The following is a 10,102-nucleotide window of genomic DNA, read 5'->3' as shown; positions in this document are numbered from 1 at the left end:
AAGATCCTGTGGCGGGTGTTGTGGGTAGCTGGCGAGTGTCTGCCGACCCTGCGCCCTAGCTTCCCAGGTGCTTTTCTGACTGGAAGAGCTAAAAGAAACCCAATATTTTTCATGATAATAACATGGAATGCATTCAGAAAGAAAGGAATTTTCTCAACCTAATTGGATGCCTCCATGAAAAGCCACAAAGAGCATAATACTTGATGGCCAAAGACTGAAAACTTGTTCCTGAGATCAGGATGAGACAAGGATCTTTGCTTTCTTCACTGTTACTGAAAATTATACAACATGCTCTAGTTAAACCATTATGCAAGAAGAAATGAAAGATCACACTGAGAAGGACGGCATAAAACAATCTGTATTTATAAACCACATAATCTTGTATGTAGAAAATCCAAAGGAATCAACCACTAAATCCCCCAAACACCTAAATAAATTCAATAAGATTCACACAAAATCAACATGCAAAAATAAATTTCTGTAAACTAGCAGTGAACAATCAAAAAGTGATTTAAAAAATCAATTCCCAGTTGAGCATGGTGACACTGAGGATTGTAGCTCACTAATTTGAGGCCAGTTTGGGCTGCATATCAAATTACTTAGCCTCCAGAAGAAAATCATTTCTACTTGGAGGTATAAACCCGGAAATAGAATGCTGTCTTAGCAGGTGTGTGGCCTTGGGTTCAGTCCTTAGCACTGAAAAAGAAGAGAAGGAAAACAGTTCCCTAACAGTAGATCTTCCTGGTTTTGGCTCTGGAAGGGCTAGGATTGATTGACTCTGGGACTTGCTTGTGTTCAGAACTACCAGATCTCCTAGGAGCTGGAGGTGGCTCTTTCCTTTTGTCACATGAGTCCTAGGGAACAAGGCTTGGTGAAAATCACTCTCACTCACCAAGCTAACTCCTCAGGTCACTCATCCCTTCTTGAGGAAGAAGAATAATAAAGAGCTTGAATGTTCTGATTTTGAGATTTATTACAAAGGTACATTAATCAGAATAGTGTGGCAATGGTAGAAGACCAGATATAGACCTATAAAATAGAACAGAGAATTCAGAAATAAATTATGTATAGTTTTTGACTTTTCAACAAAGGTTCCGAGACAACTGATTTGGAGAAATAATACTATTTTGAATGGATAGGATGGAACAATTAGATATCTACATGTAAAAAACTGAAGTTGAATTTCTACTCACTCTCTATATAAAAAATAACAAGCTGTGGTCACTGAGGTAGCTTAACCAGTAATGGCTTTTGACATCAAGCCTGACGATCTGAGTTCAATGTTTAGAACCCAAATGGGAAGGAGAGAGATAGACACACACACACACACACACACACACACACACACACAGAGAGAGAGAGAGAGAGAGAGAGAGAGAGAGAGAGAGAGAGAGCCATTTCTCTCACACAAATTATCCTCTAACACTCCATCCATGCAACACAGCATGTACTGAGTTCAAAGCCAGCCTGGGATACATGAGCTGCTGCCTCAAAACAAAGTATAACAACAAGCTAAGGACATAAGATTAGTCAAAGACCTATAAGAGCTGAGAGCTATAAAATTCTTAAAAAAAAAACCCATAAGATTTCCAAAGTATGATAACAAAAACACAAGTAAGAAAATAACAATAAATAAACTGGATTTCACCAAAATAAAGCAGTATATGTGCTGCAAAGAACATCAAGAAAGTAAAAAGAGTTCACAGAGAAGGAGAACTTTATAAATCTTAAACATAGGTGACTTTTAGTCATTAAAAATAATGGTCAGAACCATAATATTTCCCATTAGAGTGGCTGTAATAAAAATCATGGACAATAGTGAACTGATTTGGATATGAAAAAATAGAACTCATATTCTATTGGTGACAATGTAAAATGATGCAACTCCTTTATAAACAGGTTGGTGTTTCTTCAAGAAGTTCAGCAGAGCAATTTCAGTACCAGGAACATACCAATAAGGAATGAACACACATAGGCACACATACACACAGAGACACAAAGAAAGTAATACACAGATACAGACATATACAGACATACACAGATCAACACATATAGTTACACAAAGCAACACACACACACACACACACACACACACACTATTGTAGCACCAAAATAAAAGTATAGATCAGCAGTGATGGCACATGTCACCCAGGAGATTGAAGCAGAAAGACAGGAAACTCAAGGACCACCTGGGTACAAAAGTGAGATTCTGTCACAAACAAGCAAGCAAACAAACATAATCATATGTAACTATATTTCACATGGACTGAATTGTTTACAATGACATCACAAACAAGATTATGTGTGATTATATGTATGTATATATAACGTACACACACAAATATATACATTATGCTATAGGGTTATAATGGCTATAGTGTCATAAGGGAATAGGACTCTCTTAGCTCTGCTATAATCTCCTGTGACCCTTATTACACACGATCTTGGTATTTACTGAAATGTTAGCCAGTTTTTGACTGCAAGTAAACTGCAACTATGTTGGTACTCTAGGGAAACAGAACCAATATGTTGTTTTTAGATTCATTTTAAGGAATTAGATAACACATTTAAGGAGGCTGGAGAGTCCAAAATCTGGGCTGGCAGGCAGAACACCTAGAGATAGGCCAGTGTTGCAGATGAGGTCTGAAGGCAGTTAACTACAGAATTTAGACTTGCTTAGGAAAGTTTGGACTTCTTTTTCTTTGTTCAAATTACATTTACCTGGATTGGGGAAATGGCTCAGCAGATAAGAGTGTTTGCTGCTCTTTCAGAGGATGTTATTAATGCCCTTCTTAAAATCTTTCACTGCCATCATTAGATATGATTTTTAAATCCGAGTCTTGCTTTTTAGGTGTGTTGGGTTATCCAGGACTTGCTGTGGTGGGTGTACTGGGTTCTGATGATGCCCAGTGTTCTTGGTTTCTGTTAGTAAGATTCTTACATTTGCCTTTTGCCATCTGGTAATCTCTGGTGTTAATGTTCTAGCTGTCTCTGGCTGGAGCTTGTTCCTCCTATGATTCTGTTAGCCTCTGTCAGCACTCTTGGGATTCCAACTCTCACCTGAGTCCCAGTGGTCAGAGCACTCTCTGCAGGCAAGCTGTCCTCTTACAGGGCAGGTGCCCAGAAGTCTGGAGTTCTGATCCACCTCCTGAGTCCTGGGGTCAGAGCGCTCCCTGTAGGCCGACTCTCCTCTGGCAAGGAAGGTGCCCAGGGGTCTGGGTCTCAGTTCTGCCTCCTGGCTGAGGATGAAGACCCTAAGTGACCCTTTCCAAGAAGCTCTGTTGCTTCTGCCACCTACGTGCTCTCCTGCGTAGACTGGTTTCAGTGATCCCAAGATTCTGGGTGTGCTAGGGCCTGCCTTTTTGCTTTGACTCTGTTGCTGCTACCACAAGACCCTCTGGGTTTTTTGGAACTGATGTTGCATTCCACTCACCACTGATCTCAAGATCCTGGGTGTGCTCAAGTGCCTGAAGCATGGAGAGTCCTCTGGGGATCTTGGGGCCCTCAGCTGAGATGGCACCCAAGATGGCGCGGTGGTGGCACCAACCAGAACCAACCCCAGCCACTGGTTGGGCAGGTAGGTGTCCTTTGTCCCTGTTCCTGCTAGCACAAGACCCTCTGGGTTTTTTGGAACTGATGTTGTGTTCCACTTACCAGTGACCTCAAGGTCCCGGTTGTGCTAGGGTGCCTGCAGCGTGGAGAGTCCTCTGGGGATCTTGAGGCTCTCTGCTGAGATCACACCCAAGATGGTGTGGGGGCTGGCTTTAACATTTCGTATTAAGCATTCTATAGTGCTCAGAGTAAATATGTTCTATCTTAAAAATCAGACATTTGAAAACAAATTAAACTTTTTTCTTGTGTAATTAGCAATCATACATGTAGGATTGGAGAGGAGAGGAGAAGAACAGTGATTGGGGGAATGAGGGAATGATGCAGACTTTTGAAACCTCAAAGTCCACCCCAGTGATATATCTTCTCCAACAAGACTACATCTCCTAATCTTTCCCAACAGTTCACCTATTAGGACTAAGAATACAAAATATTTCATCCTATGAGGGCCATTATTATTCAATTCACCACAGATGATGTGCTCCATGATAGTCATTTCTGTAGTAATTCTAAATCTAAATTGTCTAAAGTTGACAATCAAGATTAAACACCACACTAGTAAAACATATGAATTTTAAAATAGAAATCAATTTTTAGTATTTCTATTTAGTGTCAGAATACTTAGCCGATACACGTGTTTAATCAAGTTTTAAGCTTGATTTTTCTGCATTTTCATAGCTTTTCATATTTTTTAAATTTGTTACTTTGCAGCCTAAATCTACTGCAAATTGATACTAACAAACTTATAGTAGTTGAGTTATGGGTCTTAAAGGCAAAACTCAAGTTCATAGGTAGGATGATGAGCCTAATGTGGTGGTTTGAATAGGAATGGCCCTCATGGGCTCCTTTATTTATTTGAATGCTTGGTCATTGGAAAATGATAGTACTCAGCAGGGGTTAGGAGATGTGGCCTTGGTGGAGTAGGTTTGTCAGTGATGATGGGCTTTGGGATTTTAAATGCTCAAGCCAGTCCCAGTTTCTCTTTCCTTCCTGCTACTAGAACTCCTAGCTCTTTCTCTAGCATCATATCTGTCTGTGTCCTGCAGATAATATACTAAACCTCTGAAACTGTAAGAACCCTTCAATTAAATGCTTCCCTTTATCAGAGTTGCTACAATCATGGTCTCTTCACAGCAACAGAACACTGACTAAGACACCTATAGAATAAAGAAAATTCCTGAGTGATCAAGAGACTTCAAGTTGCATTGTCATAAGAACAATTACCCATTTCTTCCCAGCAACAAAATCTGTTATTGTTAGAAGCATACATAAATGTTAGTATTTGTTAGCTTGCTCATAGTGTCTCTGCTAAAAGCTGTACATTAAGGATGTGATAAACTACAGCCATAGCAAGCCTTGTGAAGCTTGCATGTTGTCTGATTTTCCCACTCTGCTAGAACTTTCAAGACCACAGACCTCTTTCTATGTTAAATTTCATCTTATTGGTGACTTAGAAAGAGTCTAATTCCCACTTTTGATCTAGACTGTCAGACTGAGGCAAACCCCAGTGGGTTAGTACATTCAAGGTAAGTCAAGTCTTAGTTTATTGAGAACGGCCATTGTTGGAGTGATTGCTGATAAATAAAGTGATAGGAAAAAAATCTAAGAGAATAGAGAATCTAAGAGGGTAGAAAAAGCTCAAACATAAAGTATGGAGAACTCTGGACAAACATGTGACAAGAGGATGACCTTTTATCAAGAAGCTAATACCAGGCTTCATTATCCTAGAGTCCTGCTGGTGACTCTAGCCTGTGCCACTGCAAATGTCCAGTCTGGACATTATATCTTCATGGCTTCCTAGATGTTGGGAACACAAATACCTTTAAAATAGAACTTAAATTCTACCCTCTAGACAAAAAAAGCAGACCAGATGAACAAGGGTCCCCTGTTCTCAAAATACAAGAAAAGTTTACCTAGTTAGGCCCATCTTCCTAAGGATTTCATATAAATCTTAGTATGCAGTCTATCTCTTACAAATAAGGCAGAACTGATTTTTGTCTTGTGGCTCATTGAAAGTACAACAGTCATTATCACTGAAGAAAGAAGTCTAAGTGTTTTCAACCTAGGATTACTCACTGGGAAATGAATAGTCTGTGTGAGCCAGCCACATTTTGCTGAGGCCTTGCTGTGTTCATCCATATCTTGTCTTGCACTGCCCTCTTCCTGCTGTTCAGGAAAGGGCCTTGAAGACCGGATGCTTTAGGAATTTCCCCATTGGGGAAATGTCAACTCCAGAGTAGATTATGCTATAGAGATTAGGTCTGAGAGAAAATTGCAGAGTTTGATTCGCTCCTATTACATGGGTTCTGGAAGACCAAACTCAGGCGGTCAAGCTTGGGCACTCTCTGCAAATTCTTTTCTCTTTTCTCTTTTGAATCTTTTGATTAGGACATGTCACTCTCTTGAATTTATCTCCTTTAATTTTTCAATACTGGCCACCAAACCCAAGCCCTGGTATATCTCCAGTCCTTTCTTATTTTAAATGGCTCTAAGTATTTAGATTCTATTTCCAATTCTAGATCTTCTATTGTGTTTTGTACCTCATCATCACTGAAAGAACACATGGCCTCACAAGGTCCCATGCTGTATAGCTGCACTCAAGGCAGAGCCAGCGGCCCCAGAGTGAGTGAAAGTGATACGAACTCATGCCTGCCACCCAAGCCTGCAGTAGGGCAATGCCTCGGACCACACCCACAGCCCCAGATAACCAAGCCATAGTGTGTGTGTGTGTGTGTGTGTGTGTGTGTGTGCATGAGTGAAAAAAAAAAGCCATGAAGTAATTTGTGGTACGCTACAGTTGTTGTTGGCTGAATTTAGCTTAAAAACTGCAGTCTGGTACTGCAAAATCACTTAACTGAGCCCTTGATTGCAGTATATGTGCCTGTACTAGGGTCCCACCCTGATAGTTTTTCTCTTTGCTTAACAGAGGCAGGCAGATATCTAAATTCTTTTGCAATGTTAAAATAAATGTGCTTGCTATCTCCTAAGAATCAAGAAGCTGGGGCCCTGGGATACTGATTGGAATAATCAAAAGGGAACCTGAGGTAATGACTGAACTGATGTGTAAATAAAAACTGGGCTTTCAATCTGCAAGAGATGAGCTATCTAGAGAATTTTTAGAATAGCACAACAGAACTTCTTGGAGAACTCTATGAGCAGGCATTGAGCAGTCTGGAAAACTATCTCAAGCAAAACATAGACTGCCAGCTAGGACCTACAATCTGACTTTGAGTTGTTTGTTTCACTTCTCTTAAACACCCCTTCTCTCAGGACCTTTCTCCAAGCCAAGGCAGGTCCTTGACATTTGCCTGCATGTATGTCTGTGTAAGGGTGTCAGTCCTAGAATAAGAGCTGGGTATGGATCCCAGGTCTGCTGGAAGAGTAGCTGTAAGGAATGCGTGGCCCAGGAGCCACTTTTCCCAGTGCTTCAAAGTGGAGTGCTCTGGTCCCCGAACTGCTGCACTCACCACCACATGGTCCTCATGTAACCAAGCCTAGAGCCTGTGTGAGTGAATATGATAAGGTAGAAGCTCAACGAAGTAATGTGTGAATACCTTAGTTATGATTGGCTAAAATTAGTTTAATAACTTCCAGTCTGGCACGGCAACTTACTCATTCCTGGAGTCCAACAGAGATGTCAACTTACTTAGAGACGAATCCACCTGGTCGCCCGCTGCCAAAAGAGACAAGCCCACATCACTCAGACCCAGCTCCAGCAGAACCCATAAAGCAACAGAAGACTTCTCGAGCGCCTGCCATCAAACCAGGCTATGATATAGGGTAGACCGGAGGTTAGTGAAGCATGTGTGGATGTGTGTGTAAACAAGTGCAGCCCCATGTTGCCATTTACTTGTTTATTGCTACTTATGAATAAATAAGCTGTTATAACCTAACCTCCGAGTTTGAGACTTCCTTCTTGCCTCTGTCATCAATCCCAATTCACAACAGTTTTGCAACTGTAGCCAGCACTCTTAACCACTGGGAGCTCTCTTCAGCCCCTGAGGATTGATTTTTATTTTAGATGATGTATTTACATGAGTGTGGGTTTGTGTGTGTGGACATGGTGCTGTTACCTTGTAGGTCAGAAAAGAGTATTGGGTCCTCTAGACTGGAGTGACAGGCAGTGGTGAGTCACCTGACATGTGTACTAGGACCAGAACTTGGGTCCTCTGCAAGACAAATATGTTCTCTTAACCACTGAGCCATTTCTCCAGCCCCCAATTTTTCTTTCTTATACTTCTTCAACTGCACAGAATCATGTTGTGTTTTAACTTATTTTATTTTTATTATCCATGCCAGGAATGGTATCTATGACCATAAGCTTTGATGATATTATTTTTAAAATGTGTGTGTGTGTGTGTGTGTGTGTGTGTGTGTGTGTGTTTCCAGGGCATGCATGTAGAGGTTTGAGGATAACTTTCAAGAGTCAATTCTTGCCTTCTACATTTTTAAGTCAAAGTTTCTTTTATTTTTCCCTTTTCACTCTATATTCCAGGCTAGCTGGCCTTCAGGCTTCTGGATAAGTCTCCATCTTCCATATTGCCATAGGACTATTGGGATTATGGGTGAACAGCACCACATCTCGCTCTTTATATAGCTTTTGATCATTAAACTCAGGTCACTAGGTTTGCACGGCTAATGATTTTACTGCTCAGCCTCTGGTTGTAGTTTTCCATGTACATGTATCAAACTTCATTTTAAATTACATTGAATTGACCATTCCAAGCCTCAGCCCATTCATTGGAGACCTTGGGAATTTGGGGGAACAGTGATGGATGAAAAAGCACATCTGGTATTTTGAAAAACTAATAATCCTCTATTGGCTGAAAATGAGGCTAGAGGGAAGAAGAGGAAGGATTTCTTGAGCTCTGTTCGCCACAAGCCTAGGCAAAGATGAAGTCTGACCCTCCCTGCCCCTGCCTCTGCCCCACAGAGGAAAAAAGGGAGAGAAATTTGAACTTTATCGATAGACTCTTCAGAATTTTTCAGGACAAATGTCAACAACATATTATTGAGCTTGAGCTTTACATAACAAGCAAATGACACAGGATGAATGACTGGGACAGTAGAAACCAGCTTGAACATAGGGTTTATTGTCTTTTCTGTCTGAGTGCTGGCCCTGGGGCTGGTTTGATTCAAGCTCTCCATTGATATCAGAGAATGTGTGGGCTTTCCTCAAAGCACCAAGTATTCTCTTCTGAGGAGAGAAGTATTGGTTGCAGACAGGCCCATATCCTTGTTGCCAAAAAGATCTGCAGAAGAGGAAAATCCTATTCTTTGGCACGTCTATATAGATCAGAGGTCATTTGAATGCCATTGATAGAAACCTATTTTAGGCTACATTAAGTGAAATGAGTGAGCCTGTGAATCTGGTGATTTGTGTGGCTGAAAGTTTGTGGGTTCTTTTTAGAATAGTTAAACAGTGCCACCCAAATTAGCTTCTGCCTTTGTGTGGCTCTCCCTGGGTGTGGCTCTAATCTCAGGCAAGCTTTCTGGCTCTCTCGGCAAAGGGTTCTGGCAGCTCTGGTTCAAATGACTCAGCTCAAAGTCTTAAAGGGAGCATTGACTCCAGTGGTCCCAGCAAGGTCTGGAGAAGACAGTGCTTGGCCTGTGTTTATCCCTGAGCCAATCAATCATTGCACACAGGGACAAAATACTCTGGTTAGTTAGGAGTGCACCTGGTAACTCTCAACTAGTGTGACAAAGAGATTAGCCCTAGCAAACTCCCAAGGACCAGCAGAAAAGCAGAGTCTGTTAAAAAAAATAAGGAAAGTAAGAAAGTAATCACTGCACCACTAAAAAGAATAACCAATAGTGCCAACAACTGTCTATGACATGTTTACAGAATGAGAGGAAGACTGCCATCTTAAAAAAAAAAAAGAAGACAAGAAGGAACAATGCCTAGATGAGAGCAATAGATGGCCACTAAATCCTTGCATTAATTTGTATTATTTGCCCTAGCCATTTTAGGGACTCCTTAAAGAGTTACCTGCCCTGTTTTTTTTCTAAGAAGGCAGTAGTTAGGTGATTTACAAGATTTATAACACACCGATTTTATTAATCCTTTTCAGTTGGCATACTAGGCATGGTTTTCCCATCAGCTGCTTCATAACTGTGTTATGTTTCAGTAATATAATTTCAAATCTCACACAGACCCATGCTTTTATTCAGTCTGACATGAAGGAGTTTTATGAATCAGTTACTCTGATTTCACTTCTGTGGTCCAGTTTCCCCATTTGTAAAATGAGCTTTAACTGTTCCTCCTGTACTTTAAACGTGTTTATGAAGATGAAATAAGGTCAATTTATTTCAAAGTGTAGGCTTCAAGACAACACTTGGAGTGATGCTCTGAGTTCTTATTGTCAGAAGGTGTTTAGTGGTATCTCGTAGCAGATACCATGAGAAATCAATTTGCAGCTTAAAGTATTCTTTCTGTCAAATAGACAATAAAGAGCCCCTCCTCTCTTGCCCCAGTCAGCCAAGGCCAGCAGCA

The sequence above is a fragment of the Mus caroli genome, chromosome 11, assembly GCF_900094665.2.
Source record: "Mus caroli chromosome 11, CAROLI_EIJ_v1.1, whole genome shotgun sequence".
Classification (NCBI taxonomy): Eukaryota; Metazoa; Chordata; class Mammalia; order Rodentia; family Muridae; genus Mus; species Mus caroli.
The sequence above is the reverse complement of the archived record's forward strand: the minus strand, read 5'-3'. Positions refer to the sequence as shown.